We start from the raw sequence: 21,478 nt of genomic DNA on the forward strand, positions 1-21,478 counted from the left end.
ATCATGCAAGCAAACAACTGAAAGAAAACACTACTCCTACTCCTACACTAACGGTGCATGGGTCTGATCATGTGAAGTGATACTTCCAATGCAGCCACCAGTGCATTGGTAGACCCATGTTGGTGAAGGCTTTGTCCGTGAGTAACCCAGTCATGCGGGCCAGCATACAAGAAAGATATAATAGTGAAGACAGCCACACTTCATGTTTCAAAGTGCCCACGGAGATAAGTGAGTGCATGTGCATGACAGACAGCCTGTGGACTTATCATGGTGTTGTGTGACACTACGTTCAACTATGAAGAAAAAACACACTCTTGACTGAGACATGCAAGCAAACAAAAGAAACAAATATAACTTGTGTCGTGAATGAGTGCTTGCAATGTAAGACTCCTCTAATGCATGAGCAATGGGATCGTGCAGTTTGAGTGGAGGAAGTGTGATCTGTGTGTGAGATGGATCTTCAATGCATATAGACGAGTGATGAGGATCCTTGGGTGATTGAACAGTTTCATGATCGGAAGTGAGACTGAACCTAAGAGAGCGAGGGCCTGACATAACCATCAACTTAGGCTGAAGTGCCTTGATAGTCTTGGGTGTCTCAACTTCATCATTAGGTAGATCTTCATAAACTGGTGCCTTTGAAAGATCAACTGCAATAGATTCATGATCATGATCAAAAATGGAAGCAAATGGATCACAACCACCACACTCAGAAAAATCAATGAATTCTTCGACGTCCTCGTGATCAGATGAATCAAACAGAGGGGTAGATGAAAAGCGAACAAACTCATACTTTTTGTTTCCGGAAAAGACAAATGAAGGATCAAGTGGATCTTCAATGAATAAATTATCCTCTCCATTGTCAAATGATGGACTAGCATCCGGTGAGTCCTGCAAGTGATCAACAATGGGTGCATCCGTGGATGAAGACACACATGAAAAATCATGGATGGCAGGTTCACCAAAGAAACTAGGAAAGAATGGATGGGGCTCGGAGGGAAGGGAGTCATCCTTTGTTGAGTTTTGATGTTCAAGCTCTCACTCATACTCTTCATGAATGACAGTGCATGTTGGTTGTGCAACACCAACTCCGTCAGTGGGTTGTTCCTTATTCACAACAAGTGAAGAGTCTAGAATGGACAAACACAAGATAGCATCATTCGGAGGAACACCTGAGTGCGAAGACAGAGGCCGAAGAAAATAATGCACATGGGAACTCGAAGGACTCACAACTAAATCTGTGTGAAAATTGAGTGAAGTGATGTTGGGAGGGTGTAAAGGATGAATAGATGTGCGAACATGATCCTCAGCATCACTAGGCGATGGTGGAATTGTTGAATGAGAGAGAGGCGGACAGTTCGTTGAGACAGTGCCTGCTCCCACATGGGATTGCGCAATTCCATAAATGAAGAAGGTTGAGCGAGGCTTGACATCAATATTTCTCTTAGAATGGGAATATTTATTAAGACAGTACTTGAATCGGTCCCAGAGATAAGCGAACTTCATCTGGCTCCTCGGAGCTTGAAACTGAAAGTCACAGAATCGCTGCTAAAAATAAATAACAGATTCATGCGAAGCCTTCCACTGTTGTAACATTTTTTGGTCAAGATGGTCTAGATCAAAATGATAGAATGTATCTTCAATAAGATCACAGAAGTGATCAAATGAGTGCACGGTGTCAGCCAATAGGTTGAGCACCCAACGAAATGGGGATTCACAAAGTGTGAATGCAGGCAGCAGACCGGCTTGTTCATCACTAAACTCATCTTCCTCATAAATCGTGGAAAGGAAGTTATGTAAGTGCGCAAGCAAGGCCACTTCAACTTCACCATCATACGTGTGAGTGGACAAGAGATTTAAAAGCTTCTCCGAGATGGAGACATCCTCATGATTCGGAAAACACCTCGAGGGAAGAAGAATGCAAGACTCCATGAAAGATATGCAAAGGTTCAAAACTAGATGAGAGGACATTGCTTGTCATCAGGCCTTCCTTCTAGTGCCAGAAATGTTGACAGTGTTGGATCCGCCAGCGTGTCAAGGGGATCTCCCTGGTAAGAAGTCCCAATTAGACATCGAACTAATTGGTGCAGGAGTCCCAGCAGTGGGTCGTAAGGTAATGCCTTGATCGTGATATCACATAGAGGCAAGTAAGATAACTCTTTCAGTAGCAAGGGTGTGACTGATGTAATGAGTCAAGGAATGAGTATGAGAGGTTCTAACACTTCAAAGGGAGAGGAAGGTGAAGGTGAGTTCCAGGTTGTAAGCGATCAATCCCAACTCGGCTAGGAACACACAACGCAAAGGACATGCATAGCTTCTGGCAGAGTAATCAACACGTATGTGGCAATCACAACATAGAAGGTAAGATAACACGAAGAGCACTCACGAATCAGTCTGAGATGAGTGTGACGATTGATATAACATGGTTCAGAGAAAGGTCTATCTGATGTTCGGCAGAGCAGTCAACACGGACAGTGACAGCATTAACAACATATGCAACACATTAACAACAAGATTCATATAATTGCATACAAATTAGTTCATACACAAGTACACAAGTTAAACAAAATATATCATTAAGGCAACCGGAACAGTCCAACTACAATAAAAACATATGCATGAAAATGTGTTGGCTCTTATTATCAAAGAAGTGTAAGTCACAATCATACAATACACCATGTAAACCTACTAGCCCCATCAGTGGAACGTTACAGCCACATCTGCATACTCCTCCAAAGAGATGTACTAGCTCCATGCAGTGGAGAAGTCAAGTCATGTTACAATATTGTTCAAGCCTTCTTCAAGATAGTCTTAGTAGAAGCTTGGTTGACCAAAAGCCTTTAATGAGTTATGAGAGACTATTTATAGCAAAGTGTGGGGTGACCCTTGGCATTCCCCTTTGTGGCAGTTCAACTACCCTCATGACTCTTCACCTACTCTATGACTGTTACATCCAACTGTTGACACTCGACTTACACTTGACATGGCTCAACATTACAATGCACATGTACTCATGTGAGACAACATGGCTTGTGAAAGCCTTGCAAGACAACACTAACACTCAGTCCGTTGTGGTGAGAACAACTCTTTGACATGCTTGTGATGGTGAAACTAGTGAGCTGATTCCAAGCTTGTTCATCCGTGATGGTGTGCATGCACCTCATGGTGACATCTTATTGAAGCGAACTATTGCCTCTATTGCAACTGGTGCATTGGTTTGACCCCTTCATCCAACTCATCTTCTAACATGTGCATGGTCTTCTTAAGTACATTTGAACCGAAAACACACTAATGCATAGTTTCCATGTTGATCTTCAAGTGTGTTTTGGTGGTCATGCACATAAACTTGCCGAAGTTCATGTTTAGCCCCAGTTGGGTTCGCTTCTTATCTTCGCCTTGGTGAGTGTGTTGAATGGGTTGGATTGCATGTGTGCTCTCAATGACGTGCATGCTGCTAGATCCTTTGCATTCGATCAACAACACTGCTCACCATGTTTGCTCTGTGTCAACTGCTAGGATGGATCATTAACTCATATTGGTGCAGTTTCATCCGCGAGTGCATGTTGCACCCATTGTTGTTCCTATTCCTACTGCAACTCGTTGGACTATCTATGCGGCTTCATGTTCTTCCTGAGTTTCTCCTTCAGCACATGCAACTCCTTCTTTGTTCCATATTTTGTCATCACGTCATCACTTCATAGCCTAAGTCTCCAAAGTTGGTTTCATTATCACTGATCTGCTTGATCTTGCAACTTTGCTCCACCTCTTTGTTGTCAACAACCTTCATCTTGCATTCGTTGTGTTCGCTACATTCGGTATGTTGCCTTAAGCTGTTGTTCATGATGCTGCTCACTGTGATGCTGCTGCTTGACGTCCTTGTCCACGAACAACTTGATGTATTTGTGAGTAGGTAAGCTCATGGACACTTGATCGACTGCATCCCCAAGCGTGCTCTAAACGGTGTCTTTGTCTATGCTCTCTTGGAAACCATTGTACTTGTACTACTGAGAGGAAGATGCACACCTATGATACCTGGAGACATGGCAACACTCATAGCAAGAAATCTATTAGTTGAAAACCAAAATGAACATGAGAACTGACTTGCAACATACCTGGGTGAATTATCATGAAGGTTGCACAATTTCGGTCGGGAGGCTAAGTGACTAGCTGCTAGAACTGCGCAAAAGGAATTCTGGACTGATTGGGAGGTTGGACTAGCTGTTGGATCTACAAAATGTGCAATCCAATTGGGCAGTTGGCTGTTGGGATTGCACATTGAGCGATTCCAACTAGGAAAGATTGTTGGCCCAAGGACAGATTGCGCAATTTTTTGGGCCAAGCAGCCACTAACCTCCAAAAATGTGCAATCCAATCCAGGAGGCTAGTGTTGGGCTAGAATGCGCAAATCCGGAGAGGAAGGTGAGCCTTCCTTCTCCAGATTGTGAAATGCAACCTTGGTGAAGGTAGAGACTAGGCGAAGGTTGGCCCGACTTGCCGACAGGAAACTGAAAGCAAGTCAATGAAATGCATGGTGACACTAAGTGATAAATAATGCACGCAAAACATGAATGGAAGAATGAGCAAACAGATCAACATGCATGTGGGTGAGGCAGTTCGCCGGTTGGATGAACATCCGTGCAAAACAGTTTCATTCATGCGACAGCAGTGAGAATAACAATGAAAATTGAAACAGAGCTAGGACAAGCTAGAATACATGTAAACGACATCAGGCGTTCAAAGAAATCAAGAAAATAGTAATCATACAAGTGAAAACCAAAAAGCGCCAGAAATACAACACAAGGCATGGGAAGCGGGCTTACCCCAAAACAGCTGAGTTGAATGTGTCACCTACTCATAGATGTGATGTGGGATGTCAAAGCCACAAGGTTGATCTGAGTAATGAGCTCTACAGCGTCCAGTTGATGACTTTTGATAACATTGAGGTTGTGATGCGCATGCCACAAATCTAGGGGAAGCGACACTTGGTGGGAGGTTTCGTAATTAGTCCTTGCATGTAACCTCCAACTGCTAAACATAAATCCCTGAAACAAGGGATTCCTATGCATGTTTCCTTGGGAGAAGCGGCCTATACATGCAAGTATGTTTTGCTCTGTCCCAGAGGGAACCGGTCAACTCAGCTGCATATGCAAGCTACTGCTCAACTGCTGGAGAAAAATGCACATTTTTTACTGTAAGCTGGGTTGACTACCCAAGGGGATTCCACAATTTATGGGCAGAGTAACTGATTGTTAACCAGATTTGTGCAAATCTTGGGCTAAACAAACTATTGATGGGAAAAATTGTGCAAATCCTGCTGGGAAGGTTGACTGGGAAGATTGCGCAATCCTGAAGCATAAAAGGTTGTCAGAGAGGATTGCGCAATTTCTGGAGGGAAGGTTGGTTTCCCTCCAAAAATGCGCAATTTTCAAGGGGAAGTTGCTCAGCCTGCATTTGGACCAAGTCCGGGTGAGCAGCCTGTGAAGGGAAAAGATCAAACTGTGATCGACAGGTTGAGTAAGAAAGACATTGAAGCTTGAGGACTTGACGAAGAAAGGAAAGTTGATGTGTAAGGTTGGTAGGGAGGCTCCAAAACATGCTAAGGCAAAATTTTGGAGGGTGGTTGTAGCCGCTACAACAGAACTTTAAAGGAAGGAATCTAACATGTTGTGTGTATCTTTGAATCGAAATATTTAGAGCATGTTTTACGTATGAAAAGGAAAGTTGAAAGTAAAAATATGACCACATAAAAACGTAAAAGATAAATGGAAATGAATATGAATGGAAATAAGGAAGGAATAGAAAAGGAGATGAACAAAAATAGGGAATAAATATAAAATAAGATGAATGAAAATAAGGAAGATATACAAAAATAAATAAAAGAATTACAAAACACTCTATCAAAAGAACTCCTTAAAAGGGGTGTTGAGATCCAAGGAAATCATGACCATAAGGTGAAGCATGGTGTTGAGAATCAATCTCATATGCCATCACAATTGGAAACCACAAACATTGAATAGTAGAACCATAATCATGAATTTTCAATCTAAGATCCACATCATCAAAGCCTCAAGTCCACACCAAGGAACTACTACATTCCAAAGATCGTTATGAGGAAGCTTGATGGTAATGATCCTCTAACATGGATATTTTAGATGTAGCAATACTTTGATCTATACCAAATGGTATCCTTACAAAAGGTCAAAATTGTATCCATGTTTTTAGAACAATACCAACATTTATGGTATCAATGGCTTTGTGAAATAAAAAATATCTATGTTATATCTTGGTCAATTTTTATAAAGAAATTGATACCTTATTATGGGTATCTTAATAACAATACATTCTTCAGAAAATTGGTAAATATTTAAGAAAAAACTCAAGTTACAGAGCACATTCAACAATTCTAAAAGTTGAGTCTCAGAGGAAAGAATATTTCAGAGGATCATTTGTTAGACATATTTATGGGAACTTTAAAGGAAAGAATCTAACATGTCGTGTGTATCTTTGAATCTAAATCTTTAGAGCATGTTTTCCATATGAAAAGGAAAGTTGAAAGTAAAAATATGGCCACGTAAAAACATAAAAGAGAAATGGAAACGAAGATGAATGGAAATAAGGAAGGAATATAAAAGAAGATGAATAAAAATAAGAAATAAATAGAAAATAAGATAAATGAAAATAAGGAAGATATAAAATAAATGATTTAAAAAATACTCTATCAAAAGAACTCCTTAAAAGGGGTGTTGATATCCAAGGAAATCATGACCATAAGGTGAAGCATGGTGTTGAGCATCAATATCATATGCCATTGCAAGTGGAAACCACAAACATTGAATAGTAGAACCATAATCATGAATTTTCAATCTAAGATCCAAATCATCAAGGCCTCAAGTCAACACCAAGGAACTATTACATTCCAAAGATCGATATGAGGAAGTTTGATGGTAATGATCCTCTAACATATATATTTCAAATGTAGCAATACTTTGATCTATACCAAATGGTATCCTTACAAAAGGTCAAAACTATATCCATGTTTTTAGAACAAGACCAACATGTATGGTATCAATGGCTTTGTGAAATCAAAAAGGATTATGTTATATCTTGGTCAATTTTTATAAAGAAATTGATATCTTATTATGGGATATTAAGAACAATACATTCTTCGGAAAATTGGTAAATATTCGAGAAAAAACTCAAGTTACAGAGCACATTCAACAATTCTAAAATTTGAGTCTCAAAGGAAAGAATATTTCAAAGGATCATTTGTTAGACCTGTTTATGGGAACTTTAAAGGAAAGCATCTAAGATGAGGTGTGTCTCTTTGAATCAAAATCTCTAGAGCATGCTTTCCTTATGAAAAGGAAAGTAGAAAGTAAAAATATGGCCACTATGAAACTAGTCATCGATAACTATACAGAAAATCGTGCTCCATTTCAAAAACTGACAAGATGACTCCTCAACAAATGGATGAAAGAAGAAAAATGATTATGTTTCAACTGTAACAGAAAGTATAGTAAAGGGCATAAATACAATGAGACAAAATTATTCTACAAAGACTATGAAAATGAAAAAGACCAAGAAATGGAAACTTCACAAGATCTAGTGGTAGAAGAGACTACTCCAACAATCCCTTAGCATGCATTGGACGGAATCAATATTCTATGAACCCTCAATATAGAAGGATGTATAAAAATGAAAAAGCTAAAAATTTTGATTCTTTTGGGTAGTATTCATAACTTCATCAATCACAAATTGGGAAAAGTTCTTAATTTCCTTGTATATCGAACACCAAAATTTCAAGTAATGATTTCATATGGAGGTATCATAAATTATTCACAGAAGTGCCATAATATTAAGCTGAATATGGGAGTTTATTTGTTGCTTAATCCGGTGATTACTATCCAAATGGGTCATGTGAATGATGTATTAAGGGTCCAATGGTTACAATCATTGCAAACAATGGCCCTTAATTTTCAATATCTTTTCATAATATTTTTCTCAGAAGGAAATGAAATATAGATTAAAGTTATTCAAAGGAAACCCAGTCAAGTGATAAGCTCTAATAACATGAAAAAATTGCTAAAAAGGGGAACTTAAGTGTGATTGCACAATTGTGCTCATATCCTCTGCTCCAATGTATCTCCAAAAAGTAATCAATAATCATTATAAGGTATTTAGAGATATGTCCTAAGGGTCTTGCACTTATTCTGAGATCATGACCATGTTATTCATTTACAAGTTGAAAGTGTACTAGGCTGAGCGCATGAAGCTAGATTACACTTTTTGGCAAAGTGAGGGTGTGTTTTGGTCAAAAAATGATGCTTGACTCAGCAATTTTAAGTGCTCAATCAAGCAATTTTAAGCGGTCGATCGAGTTGTTTAGGCGCCTTGTTGAGTCTCAAAATTGTCTTCCATTTTCATCCACATTTCCATCATTTCATGTCCATTTAACCTTCATCTCATGATTATTTAGCCCTAAAACCCTACATCAAGTAATCATCTTCACAAACATATGGGCTAGAATCCTTATTTTCCAAAGTTATTTATTTTATACATTATAAGTGAATTAATGATTAAAAACTAGGAAATTAACATAGTTTCATATACCGATATATGTGTTATAAGTTTTGTGACATGTGTAGGCTTATTTGGAAGTTATAGAAGGGTCTTACTTGTTCCTATTATAGATCCATTTGGGCACATCACTCCCATCATCCATATCAGTGTTTTAGGGCTCATCAAACCCTAATTTCAGTTGCTACATGCCCTAAACAAGTCAACCTTTTGAATGCCTCCTTCCCAGAGAGTTTCATGGCCTGAAGACATCCTGAAATGACCTCTAGAGGGACCAGCTCAGGTAGGCCCATGCAAGGGTGCACTGCAGGGCAGTTAAGTCCATGCCAGGCTACTCTGTAGCTCACTTAGGCCCTATTTGACCTACGTTGGGTGAGTTTGAGCGAAATTCACATAGGGTTTGTGGAATATTATTATCTTTTGGATCCTTCTAGAAGATTCCCACACTTATCATCTCCTATGAGCTCAAAAATGGATGAGGAATGAGTTAAGATGCCTCTTATCCTTTCATCCCTTCCTCCATGGAACTAATTCTAAGTATAGAAGGCCATTCAATACCTTCATTGATGACAAAACCTCCTCCATATTCCTATAAATTGAGCACTCATCTAAGTGATCAAGGGGTTAGACATTGATGAATTGTAAGGAGATAATGTTAGTTTGAGAATTGAGACTATTGTAAGTGTCGTTATGTTGTTGGAATGGCATGCTTATGATGTGATGTGGATGGAACCAAAGCTGGAAGAGTGACTTCGAATCAGGCTTCATGGTTTTAATTCTTCCTTCTATCCAATAAAGTATTTACACCTTTTTCCATATGCTTATCTTGATATATGATGCTTAGATGTGTGAATGTATCTGATTCCATTTACTTGTAATCAATAGATCTTTTGCTTTGATTAGTTCTTTGTCTTTTGTTGATATTTACAGGTAATTCTCAAGCTTGTTAAGTACGGGAAGGAGCGATGGGACTGATACAAAGGAGACAAGAAGAAAGTGAAAGTACAAGTAGGTCCTCTCATTCTCTTTGTCTTATCTATTGTTTATAGAAAAAGGTTAAAGTTCTTTAAACTATTGTTCTAGATATGGCTACTTATCTAGGGAATTAGTATTTCTCCGTAGATACCAAATTATTCATAACAAATTGGCGACCATATTGGGGAATGATAATCATTCCAAGTATCTTATCCACATCCTAGGACACTCTAGTAGAATTTACTTTCCTTCATTGATCTTGTTTCAGCCTTTTTGAAGTGTTTTTGGTCAAAATTTGCACTGAAATGCCTATTCTAGGAATGTGTTGTAACTAGAGAACACTTGGTCAGGGGACAGTGCTCTTCAGAGCACTCTTGGCTTAGAGACAGTGCTCTGCAGTGCACTGTCTCCCATTCAGGGTTGCGCTGATCCTCCTTAAGCTAAAAATTCTACCTTTGGCTTGATTTTTTCCAAATTTCCTTTTGAAGTGCTTTTCTGAAAGATCAATGATTGTCATGTCTCTAAAACCAAGATTGTATGTCCTTTGCTAGCCCTATTTTGACTTGATTGATTAATGTTTCTTAAATGATTTCTTTGTCATTATCAATTCATCATCAAAGTTATATTATAGTCGATTAATCTTTGTTCGAAAGAAAGTGTCGTAAAAGTCTTCTTTTCCTTCGAAACAGAATTGTCGTAAAGTCTTCATTCTTGTAAAAAGATTGATCGATTGTATGTGCATTAATTTCCTTTTGTTCATAATAACATTAAGTGAATTGAAAAGGAAAACTTTCATCGTGCATTGAAAAAAATTGTGTGCTCATAGGAATAGTTTAGGTAAAATGCATTAGATTGTGCTCTTTGCTCTTTGATTGAAATAAATTTGATTCCTCTATCCCTATTAGCTAAGATTTTCATTGTTAAATTGAATGGAAAGAATTATTATCATATTAGTTGCATTCTAGGAATTGAAAATACATCACATGGTAAAACTTGAAAGGCAAATTCTTAAGAAGATCAACTTAAAATTCATCTAAATTAACCTAATGGAGCATTGTCACCTAACGCAAAGCATTTAGAGGTTCTAGGCTAGAGACATGTTCCGGCTTCATAAAACATAGAAGTTGTCGCTAACTTGTCTGCGATACATCTCGAGTGTGATACCACATTCCACGTACGTGACTATATCGTAGCTCATCCACGTACCTTCGGGTCTATAGGGTGGTGTTACAGTATGTAAAGTATATGGGAATGCTCTCACTGTGCGGTTTTGCATTAGACAGCGCTAATATAGATTAGGCCTCCACATACTTTTGGGTATATATGGGAGGACAAAACTAGGTTGCTATCCATCCTTAGGTAACCAAGTTGACCGCCTTGTACACTGTGATACACTGAACACAACATTCGAGGAGATTGCCTACCCGTACTTCTCGGTTCACCAGGAGGTATTCTGCAGTTCACAGTTACTTGGTAATCCTTTTCCCTAGATCATCCCTCTTTTATTTTGTTTTGTTATTTTTATTAAAATAAATTTAATTGACCATGGATAACATCCTCCATGCTCACTCCTTAGTTGCTATTAGGTTGAGACATATGGCGACAAATCCGGAGTCCACCGATCAAGGAATTCCTTTTGATGGGAATCCTAGTCCTTTTCCTCCTTTCAAAAATATTAGTGCTCCTTATATGGCTAGATTGTCCCTTCCGAGACTTACCATTAGCTTGCTAGTATGGTTGTTTTCAACCTCCTTGGCTCAAAATGTCGTGATTTCTCCACAATCAAGTACTCCTCCAACTAGACAAAATCAACCTACAGTTGACCCTTTGCCTTCTTCCTCAGTTTTTTCTTCCTCCCCTTCTTCCTCTTCACCTGGTGAAATTATTGGTACTAGTAACCAGGCGGCTAAGAAGAAGAAGAAGAAGAAGAAGAAAATTCAGCAGGGGGAAACCAAGCAACCATTGCTTTGAATAAAACTTCTGATGAGAAACCGTCCGATAAGCCTCACAAAGTTTGATATACACGCAAACTTTTTATTGGAGACCATCTTCTTCAAAATTGTTCCAGTATACCTTAGATTTTAGAAGAATGGTCTTCTCGTTCATATCATCCTGTGTCATCAACTTCTGGAGATCATGATGGTGACGCATCATCAACTAGTGGTAGTAATGTTCATGGAAAGAAGAGTAAAGTTAAGTTTCCCCGTAGGTTATGTGAAGGGAATCAACCCATTCATCTTTGTCCCTATCTGGATGAAGCCAAAATGGTGTTGGATAATCGTCCTGCTTCTCCGCAGCGACTTCCATCTGGTTACAGGAGACTCTCCCTTAATCCTTCATTAGTTGATGAATTGACTGACCAAAATCAACCATCGGTTGAACCCACTCTCTTTGAATTTGAATGCCATTAGTCTATACCTGACCCAAATCAACAGGTTGTGGAAACAATTGACCCGATTTCACCTTCAGTTAATTGAACCTTCCCCAGAGAGAGTGAGTATGATACCACTCAGGTTCTTTTCATTTCTTCAGATTCCAATGAGCTTGTAGGTAACCCTCATGTTCCATCAAGACAGGAGGAAAATCCTCTCGTTCCCGTAACTCAAGGGGATAATTGTCCCATTCTTATGGTACCCCCTCCAAGTAGTCTGGTCACTTCCTTTCACTGGAATAAACTGGCAGGATTTTGTCTTCCTTCTTATGTGCCTTTCTAGATCATAGTGCAGGTTTATAATATGATTGTATCTAGCACTATTATAGATGAAGGTGCATCTCTAAGTATCCTTTCCTCTACTACTTGGCAAGCGCTTGTTTCATCGCCACTTTTTCCTATTACCCAGAATATGTTGGCTTTTAACAGAGGAACTAGTCAACCATTAGGGATCCTTCCTCAGTTTCCTATTACTTTGGGAGGAAAAATTGTTTGTCTCAATGTAATGGTAGTTCCAAGCCCTTTAGATTACAATTTACTTCTTGGGTGTGACAATGTTTATGACATGGGAGCTATTGTTTCAACACTCTTTCAAGTGATGTGTTTCTCGCATGAAGGAAGAATTGTCACCATTGACCAGCTTTCATTTCCCTGTCCAAATATGGCTTCCAGTCAACCATATTTCCTAAATGGTCCTTTTGTCCCAATTGTATCTTCCCCGCCATGGGTCAATTATGTGGCAACCTGTTCCATGCCTACATCAACGGATGAACAATTCCGTAATGTTGTACATTATGTACTGGGGGCATTGGAACTATATCTCTCCTTCCAGAGCATTGTCCTCCCATCTAATGAGAACCTCTTGGAATTCATGACCTTTTATGGGTCATGATCAAGAATATGAGGATAGTTCCTGGTCTTGTTTCAACCTCGTTAAAAAATGAAACAAGGAATATGAGGATAGTTCCTGGTCTTTTGTCAACCTCGTTAAAAAATGAAACAAGGAATATGAGGATAGTTCCTGGTCTTGTGTCAACCTCATTAAAAATGAAACAAGGAATATGAGGATAGTTCTTGTCTTGTGTAAACCTCGTTAAAAAATGAAACAAGGAATATGAGGATAGTTCTTGGTCTTATGTCAACCTCATTAAAAAATGAAACAAGGAATACGAGGATAGTTCCTGGTCTTGTGTCAACCTCTTTAAAAAATGAAACAAAAGGATGAGGATAGTTCATTGTCTTGTGTCAACCTCGTTAAAAAATGAAATAAGGAATCTGAGCAGACTTCCTTTTTCTTATGTCAATCTCATTAAAAAATGAAACAAGGTCCCCTGGAGAAAAGTTCCAAGTCGAGTCTTTGATTAGATCTCATAAAATCCTAGTCGAGTCTTTTACTTGATCTAGTAAATGAACCTTCATTCCATCCACCTGATAGCCACGAGTAGTCTACTTAGGTGAATGCAATGAAGCTTGGGGGGCATGCACCTAGAATCGATTCATCATGTTGGTGGCATGTAAGCCAATCTCAAGCATAGTTTTTCGTTTCAAGCTTGTGTAAAAATGAAACTGAATCCAAGCATAGTTCCCTATAGTTCAAGCTTGTGTAAAAATGAACCCATCTCCATTTTAACCCTTGTGATTGTCATTCTATCAACCTCTTCCGTCAGATGAGCCTTGGTTTTCCTCCTTCCATCACCACTGTCTGCTTGTCCAATCATACACTTTCACTTGGTTGTTTTACCCTTTTTGAGTAACAACCGCAATGAGTGGTCTTATTAGCCAGCCTCTTCACATAAATCAACATGTTTTGAGAAGTTCCAACATCACCGGAAGCAGTTGTTATCCTAGACACAACTTATTCCTCAAATTGGAGTCCTCTTTAAGCTCTTTTCAGACTCTCGAAATATGAAAAGATTGTCGAGAAATTGTCCTTTTCAGCTCGTTAATGGACTAGAAATAACATCTACTCAGTATAAATTTAACCCTTTTTCAGGCTGAGATAGATTATTTACAAAAAAGGAATGCGTTGACCAAACATGGTCAATAGGTTCTCTCTTGTATTGTTTTATGCTTTTTTGGGCTTGAGAGACAAATCTACAAAAAAGAACTTGTGGATTTTTCTTTTCATCCCTTTTCAAACTCTCTAAACATGAAAAGGACTGAGTTATCATTATCGTTAAACTCGTTAAAACATCAAAAAGCGACAAACTTGTCAATCATGACAGGACCAAATTTCACCTTCGCTAGACTCATTAAAACATCTCATAGCGATGGATTCGCCCGAAAGGTGGAATTATACAACAAGCATATGTTATCCTCCTCAAGCTTGATAAAAATAAAGAGGTACTAGTCAACAATGACTGAGGAAAATGGAAAAAGGGGTAAACCACTTTTGGTAGCAGGTCGCTCTTGAACATGACACTTTCACTTCATCACCGTGACTATTTGGGTTGGGTTATTATCTTGATGGTTATCATACCGTTGGTCTATCATACCATCCATCACTTTGTTTTGGATCAATTCTACCAATTCATTTCAATGTCACCGCCATGTTCAAGAGAATTCATTAAGACAAAATTCATCCTTTACAACATCATAAACCTTCATTTTCATGACTGCCATTCCTAAACCTTGTGTCTTCAATCAAATTCTGTCTCCAAAATCATTACACTGATTTCATGTCGTTGATGTGGGATACATCAAGGACCTCCTGCGACGAGTCACTTCTTGTTGACATCAACACATTATCCAAGAAGTTGACTTAGAAAAACCCTTTCAGTACCTTGAGGCTTGCATACATCAATGGAAAGTTTCTCGCTTCCAGCGATGGGTTGACGTCACTGGCCTTCGACCAAAAGACTTTGTATGGTGTTCGACATCAAAATATCCATTCACACCATGCAGAATGTACTGCAGTACCTTGAGGATCATTATCATTATTGGTGATTTCTCTCACGTCTGTTAATAGCTTACATCATTAGCTGGTAATTAGATGGTGTCTTCCCATGTTCGACTTTAGATCACACATTCACATGGTTAGACTCGTACTTGAGTGAACGATTGAATGACATAGAAGACCCCACATCTAGTTTCATCCATCCGGGCTGCGATTTCAAGAAATGTACCAAATCATCCATACAATGGATTTACATCGATGGTCATTCTGATCATGGGTCTATATCTATAGACGACTCTCTATGTACTTGTAATGAAAGTTTATATGTTGAGAAAGGGTATGCCTTCCCTCAGCAATTCATGAGAAAAAATCAAAATATCATGATATTATGTATTGTAGTCGATGCAGGTCACCAACCACTTCGGAACCTCCTCATCACATCGTAAAGCATTTCACTCGACATTAACATTTTTTGACTTCATACTTTAGGGGGAAGTTGTTACAAATCCATTTGGGCACATCACTGCCACTATCCAGATTAGTGTTTTAGGGCTCATCAAACCCTAATTTCAGTTGCTACATGCCCTAAACAAGTCAACCTTTTGAATGCCTCCTTCCTAGACAGTTTCATGGCCTAAAGACATCCTGAAATGACCTCTAGAGGGACCAGCGCAGGTAGGCCCATGCAAGGGTGCGCTGCAGAGCAGTTAATTCCATGCCAGGGTGCTCTGCAGAGAACTTATTCCTTCTTTGACCTAAACTGGGAGAGTTTGAGGGAAATTCACATAGGGTTTGGGGAATATTCTTATCTTTTGGATCCTTCTAGAAGATTCCCACACTTATCATCTCCTATAAGCTCTAAAATGGATGAGGAATGAGTTGAGACACCTCTTATATTCTCATCCCTTCCTCCATGGAACTAATTCTAAGTATGGAAGGCCATTCAATACCTTCATTGATGACAAAACCTCCTCCATCTTCCTATAAATTGAGCACTCATCTAAGTGATCAAGGGGCTGGACTTTGATTAATTGTAAGGAGATATTGTTAGTTTGAGAATTGAGACTATTGTAAGTGTCGTTATGCTGCCGGAACCTCATGCTTATGATGTGATGTGGATGGAACCAAAGCTGGAAGAGTGACTTCAAATCAAGCTTCATGCTTGTAATTCTTCCTTCTATTCAATAAAGTATTTACACCTTTTTCCATATGCTTATCTTGATATATGATGCTTATATGTGTGAATGTATCTTAATCCATTTACTTGTAATCAATAGATCTTTTGTTTTGATTGGTTCTTTGTCTTCTGTTAATGTTTACAGGTACTTCTCAAGCATGTTAAGCACGGGAAGGGGTGACAGGACCGATACAAAGGAGACAAGAGGAAAGCGTAAGTACAAGTAGGTCCTCTCATTCTCTTTATATTATCTATTGTTTATAGCAAAAGGTTACAGTGCTTTAAACTGTTGTTCTAGATATGGCTACTTATCTAGGGAATTAGTATTTATCCGTAGATACCAAATTCTTCATAACAGTGCCCCCCAAGCACAAATTCAAATTTCAACTCAAGAGGTGGACCATATTCCAAGGAGAAATATCATAGAGATATTTATGAGTCATAGGATTTGTATCTAATATTTAGGGATAAGTTGAGACAAGTATGGATCTATCAGATATTTAAGGGAGCTGCATTTATTGAGAAGATAACCCTAATTCGTGTATAAATAAGAGGTGCATCCTTCAAAGGAAGCCAACAGTTATCAGTGATTCAATAGCATCAGATTTATGATTGTTCATTTAGCATGAATAATATCGTTTTCTCCAAAATTATGAGTTATGGGTGTTGTTTGATTCTTAAATTGTGATAGTAGTTGATGTGTGCTCATTGAGGAATGGAAGGATCCCCATCAACCAAAATCTACATACAATGGTAACATTGTTTAATTTTTGTTATTTCCTTTCTGCAAGTATGATTTACTTTCCACAAGTATGATTTCATCCTAGATTTAATTTGATTGTCATTAAACTGTGTGCTTACTAGTTATCCTAGTTTTCTTGCTTGACAACTAAATCACTAGTTGTTATTTACTACTTTCTCACTAGTTGTTATTCACTGCTTTCTAGATTATAATAGTTTTCTTCTTATAGTTGTTCATAGATTAGTTTCTTTTTGAATAATTTAGAGAGGTCATGGCGTTCATAAATTCCACCTTTAGAATTTAACTTCCATCCCTAGAATTTAATTCAGTTTTCTTGCATGAGATTTCTTTTGCAGCTTTCTTTAGTTATAGTTGTAATATGCATTTCCTTTCTAAACAAACTTTATACGACACTTTCATCTAAGGTCTAATATATTTTGGTTTGCTTCTAAGTTTACAAAACCCCCAGGTTGACAAATTAAATGATAGGGATTTAGCATACAATTAAATCGCACTACATTTTGGCGTCATTGTTGGGGAAGCAAACTTAGATGTAACTCAGTTAGGAGGATTGTCTAGGAAGCATTTTCATTTAGGGTTAGCTGCATTTAGGCATTTTCATTTAAGTTTATTTGCATTTGCATATAGAAAACATAGAAATAAAATAAAACATCCACAAATCAAAAACCCCCATTCACTAAATAAAAAAATAAAAAATAAAAAAACAATAAAAATCCAATTGCAAAAACAAGATCTGAAGAGCTTTGTGCTATGACAATTGAAGAAGATCAAAAACCTAAATATCACATTCAAATTTGGTCTCAACTAATCATTAGGCTACAATTTTTAACATCAAATCTTCATGATCATGTCCAAGAATTCACTAGGGTTTATTTTTCAAACTTGGATATGAGTTTACTCATGATCTTGTTACGCAAATGGATGCTTTGGAAATTCTCTTATACTTAAGATAATGTTTTATTTCTTTTTCAATAGAATAGGACTAACAAAAAAAAAACAAGTTTTTGTGATTTTTAGGATAAATTTGCAATTTTGTGGTGTACTAAGAACCACTCATTTACTAACCCTTGGCAAGAAAATTGCAATAAAACAAACAATTGTGAAAAAAGAACACAAGCGAAGAATAAAGAGAAATAATCTTAGGTATGAGATCAATTCTTTTCATTTTACTTTCTGAATCAAAATTTTAAGAATCGATTAATGAAATCTTGAGTATGCTCTCTTCCTACGCTTTGTGTGACGTCCCAAACAATAAAAACAATTAAAAAAATGCATAAAATCAACATGCACCTATGTCCCAAATTGGTAGAAATTAAATTGGAGAGAACAGACGATGGCTCTGAAGATGAACCCTAGAGGCTATGTCGTCGCCGCCTCTCCTTCAGTCACCGTCGGGCCCCTGCTCGACCCTGCCGATGCTGGAGAAGCGTGTCTCAGTCGGGGATTGCTGGTCTATGCGATCATCTCTGTTCATAATGTCTCCAAGAACCTTTCGAGAGCTCCCCTCCCTCTGTTTTGGGCTGAAGAGAAATCCTTTTCGACAATGTCCGCCACAGAGTGCCAAGGATCGAATAACACATTAACAAATGCGGAGGGTGAGTGGATTTCAGGCCTCCTCAACGACATTGCAATCCGTTTCCTGGTAAAGCTCAACACCGGCAGCCGTGCCATTGCCTCTGCCGTTCTCAGCGTAGGGAGATCGACCCTGGACCCTCGCCTTGCCTTCATGTCAGAGGCTCGAGTCGCGCTGGGCGCCTTCGGTGACAACCACCTCTTCCACACTTTCCTCCAGCAAAAGGACAACCGCATTCTCCAGCGCGACCTGGTTGATCTGTTGCAGAAGAAAAGGAAAATCACAGAAGACCCACTCTTGTTACCCCATGGGATCGAGGGCTGGTCGGAGTCAGTGAAGGACATGGTCTCTGGGGGTTTATCAGCAGAACAACTCGACGGCTACGCCAAGCTGATCCTCCACCTGGAGCAGTCCTCCTTCAAGCGCTTTAGCCATTTCCCCCCGGTGGACGCCATTAACGAGTCAACGCTCGGATCTGGAGCGGGAGTCTTGACCACGGATGGCAGTCAGCTGCCCAGATCTACGACTGAACCACCTGTGCGTCAAGAGACAGGAGACCCTACAACCTCTGACCCTGTGCTGCTTCAGAAAGTTTCAGAAAATTACTCTGCCCCCTTTCAGATTCAAATCACACAGATCTCAGGCAAAACCACTTTGCAATGGGTACACCCTTCAGATCTAGTGCAGAATCTCAAAGTAAATCTGGAGCGTCGATTCGGGATCCCCTCTGCCCTACAGAGACTTATATTTCAAGGTAAACAACTCGATGATAATCTTCCCCTCTCTTCTTACAGCATAAAAATTAATAGCTCTTTAGTGTTTTCCCTTCATTTGAGAGGTGGCGCTGCAAGTCAATCCTCTTCTTCTCCTCCCTATTCCTACAAAGCTGCAGTTCGCTCTGAGAATCCCAACTCCCCTAAACTTCCCAAACCTAAGCCTTTTCTGGTTGACAAGCTAGAGGAGGTCCCCTCTGTTGAGATCTCCCACTCTGACCTTGCAGATGACATTCAAAGATTTGCTGAAAGGGCCATCATTTGCAGATTCAATGGGCTTTGGCCTCGCACTAAGGACCTTTATGACTGGATCAATGACAACTGGACTCACCATTGCAAGGTCTGCTTCTGCTCAAAAGGATATTTTATAGTTCTGTTCGACAGTCTCAAGCACTATGAAAAGGCCTTAGAAGAAGGTCCTTGGTTCATGGGTTCAGCAGGACTCTTCATAACTCCATGGTTCTCAGATTTTGACCCAGCTTCTGCAGTCATTACCAAAGCCCCTGTCTGGATCAGACTCCCAAACTTTCCAGTTCACCTGTGGCATATAGCAGTCTATAGAAGCATAGGCAACACCTTGGGCAAATTTATAATGGGAGATTACAGGCGGGAACTACAAGGTCTCTACACATATGCTAGAATATGTGTGGAGCTAGATCTAAGCAAGGGACTGCCAGAGCAAATCAATCTCAAGATCAATGACTCTGTCTGGACCCAGAACTTGGATTACGAAAACACCGCTTTCCGCCGCCGCCACTGTCACCTAACAGGGCACCTGCAGAATTCCTGCCCATCGCTGCCAGAAAAATCGAAAAAGGGCAACTCTTCAAAGTCCAAACCCAAACGTTGGGCCCCCTGTTCTCCGCCGTTAGTAGTGAGCTTGGTGTCATCAGGCTCGGAAGATGAGAACAGTGATTCAGAACCAGACCAGGCGCCACAGATGATGGATCCGGTCACAGATACAACTGCGCACAACACTGTCACAGCAATCTCCCAGAAACGTGTCCATGAGACCTCCTCCTCTGAATCATAGAAGGAGATCTCCCTGATGGAGAACTCCAGTCTTCAAGTTGTTTTATCTCACACTCCCCAAGATGGCTGGATAAAAGTCAATTCAAAGAAAGGGAAAAAACACCGTGTTGAGGTCACTGCCCCTGTGGGGTAATAGTCAGTTTTTTCTCTCAAGTTATGTGTTGTAGCTCTGTGATTGGTTCACTCATTCTCTGGGACCGAGGTTTGATAGTTATATCATTTCCGGTCTGCCGGTCTCTTGTCTCTCATGATTGTACTATATTTTACTCAATAGAAATAGTTTAATTTTACCGAGAAAAAAAAAACATGCACCTATGTCCCTGGCCTTGAACTAGATTTGTCAAATAAAGGGTTGATCTAGAGGGTTTGCACTAGTTTACGATCACCTTGAAGTTAAAAATGTAAATCTCGAAATTTCCAGTGCTGAAGAAATACTGAAATCGGTGGGATAGCTTGAGAGCTTGACTCTTGTTGGTGTGTGATTTATCACTAGCAGCGAGAAGGCATTGCAGTTGTCCGACCCTAAAGAAAAGTTCAAGGAAGCTTCTTGGGAATTACACATTATGCTGCTATCTTGTGCCCATTGTGGAGCCATAAGTTCTTCTGGATGGAGACCATCCCATTAACAGAACCCTTGAAGTGGCAGAGAAAGTCTAGACTGAGGTTTCTTTTACTTGGCACAGAACAAAGTGTTGATTGAGGATATTTTGTTAAAAATTCGATATGGTTACTCCTGGTGATGAGAAAAGGAGATTGGGATAACATTTCTAGCTCCCATTTCTGCATTGGTTAACAACAAACATTCCAAATTTCCAAATCTAGTAATCGATCCAGAAGCAATTGATTTTGTTACCTCAACAAAGGCCAAATACATAGCAGTTTTGAGTAGTCATTTTAAAACACCTTTTCAAGTGAATTTCAAAAAAATAAAACATGGGTTTTCTTCAGAACATGGTCGGTCAATTATGTTCCCATTAAGGCATTTTCTCAAATTCGTTACCATTTGAGATATTTTCGGGGTTCTTTGGATCCTTATTTTGCATTTTGCATGTAAAAACGGTTTTTCAAGTTAATGCAAAAACTCCTTCATTTGCAGCCACGTTGGAAGGATCAAATCGATGCCCAAAATATTTGGTTTACCTAATATTCAAGAGGTGAATCCACCAAGAATAAACGAAGATCTTACTTTTGCCTTTGTTTCTTTCTCTTGAGATTAGTTAAACAACCAGCCTTGCACTTGCTTACTATAGAACAAACCTTTTCCACCCTTTCCAGAGAGAA

Source organism: Pinus tabuliformis, chromosome 2_1 (genome assembly GCF_031772625.1).
Source record: "Pinus tabuliformis cultivar Carrire ecotype Pingquan chromosome 2_1, CPIR1, whole genome shotgun sequence".
Classification (NCBI taxonomy): domain Eukaryota; kingdom Viridiplantae; phylum Streptophyta; class Pinopsida; order Pinales; family Pinaceae; genus Pinus; species Pinus tabuliformis.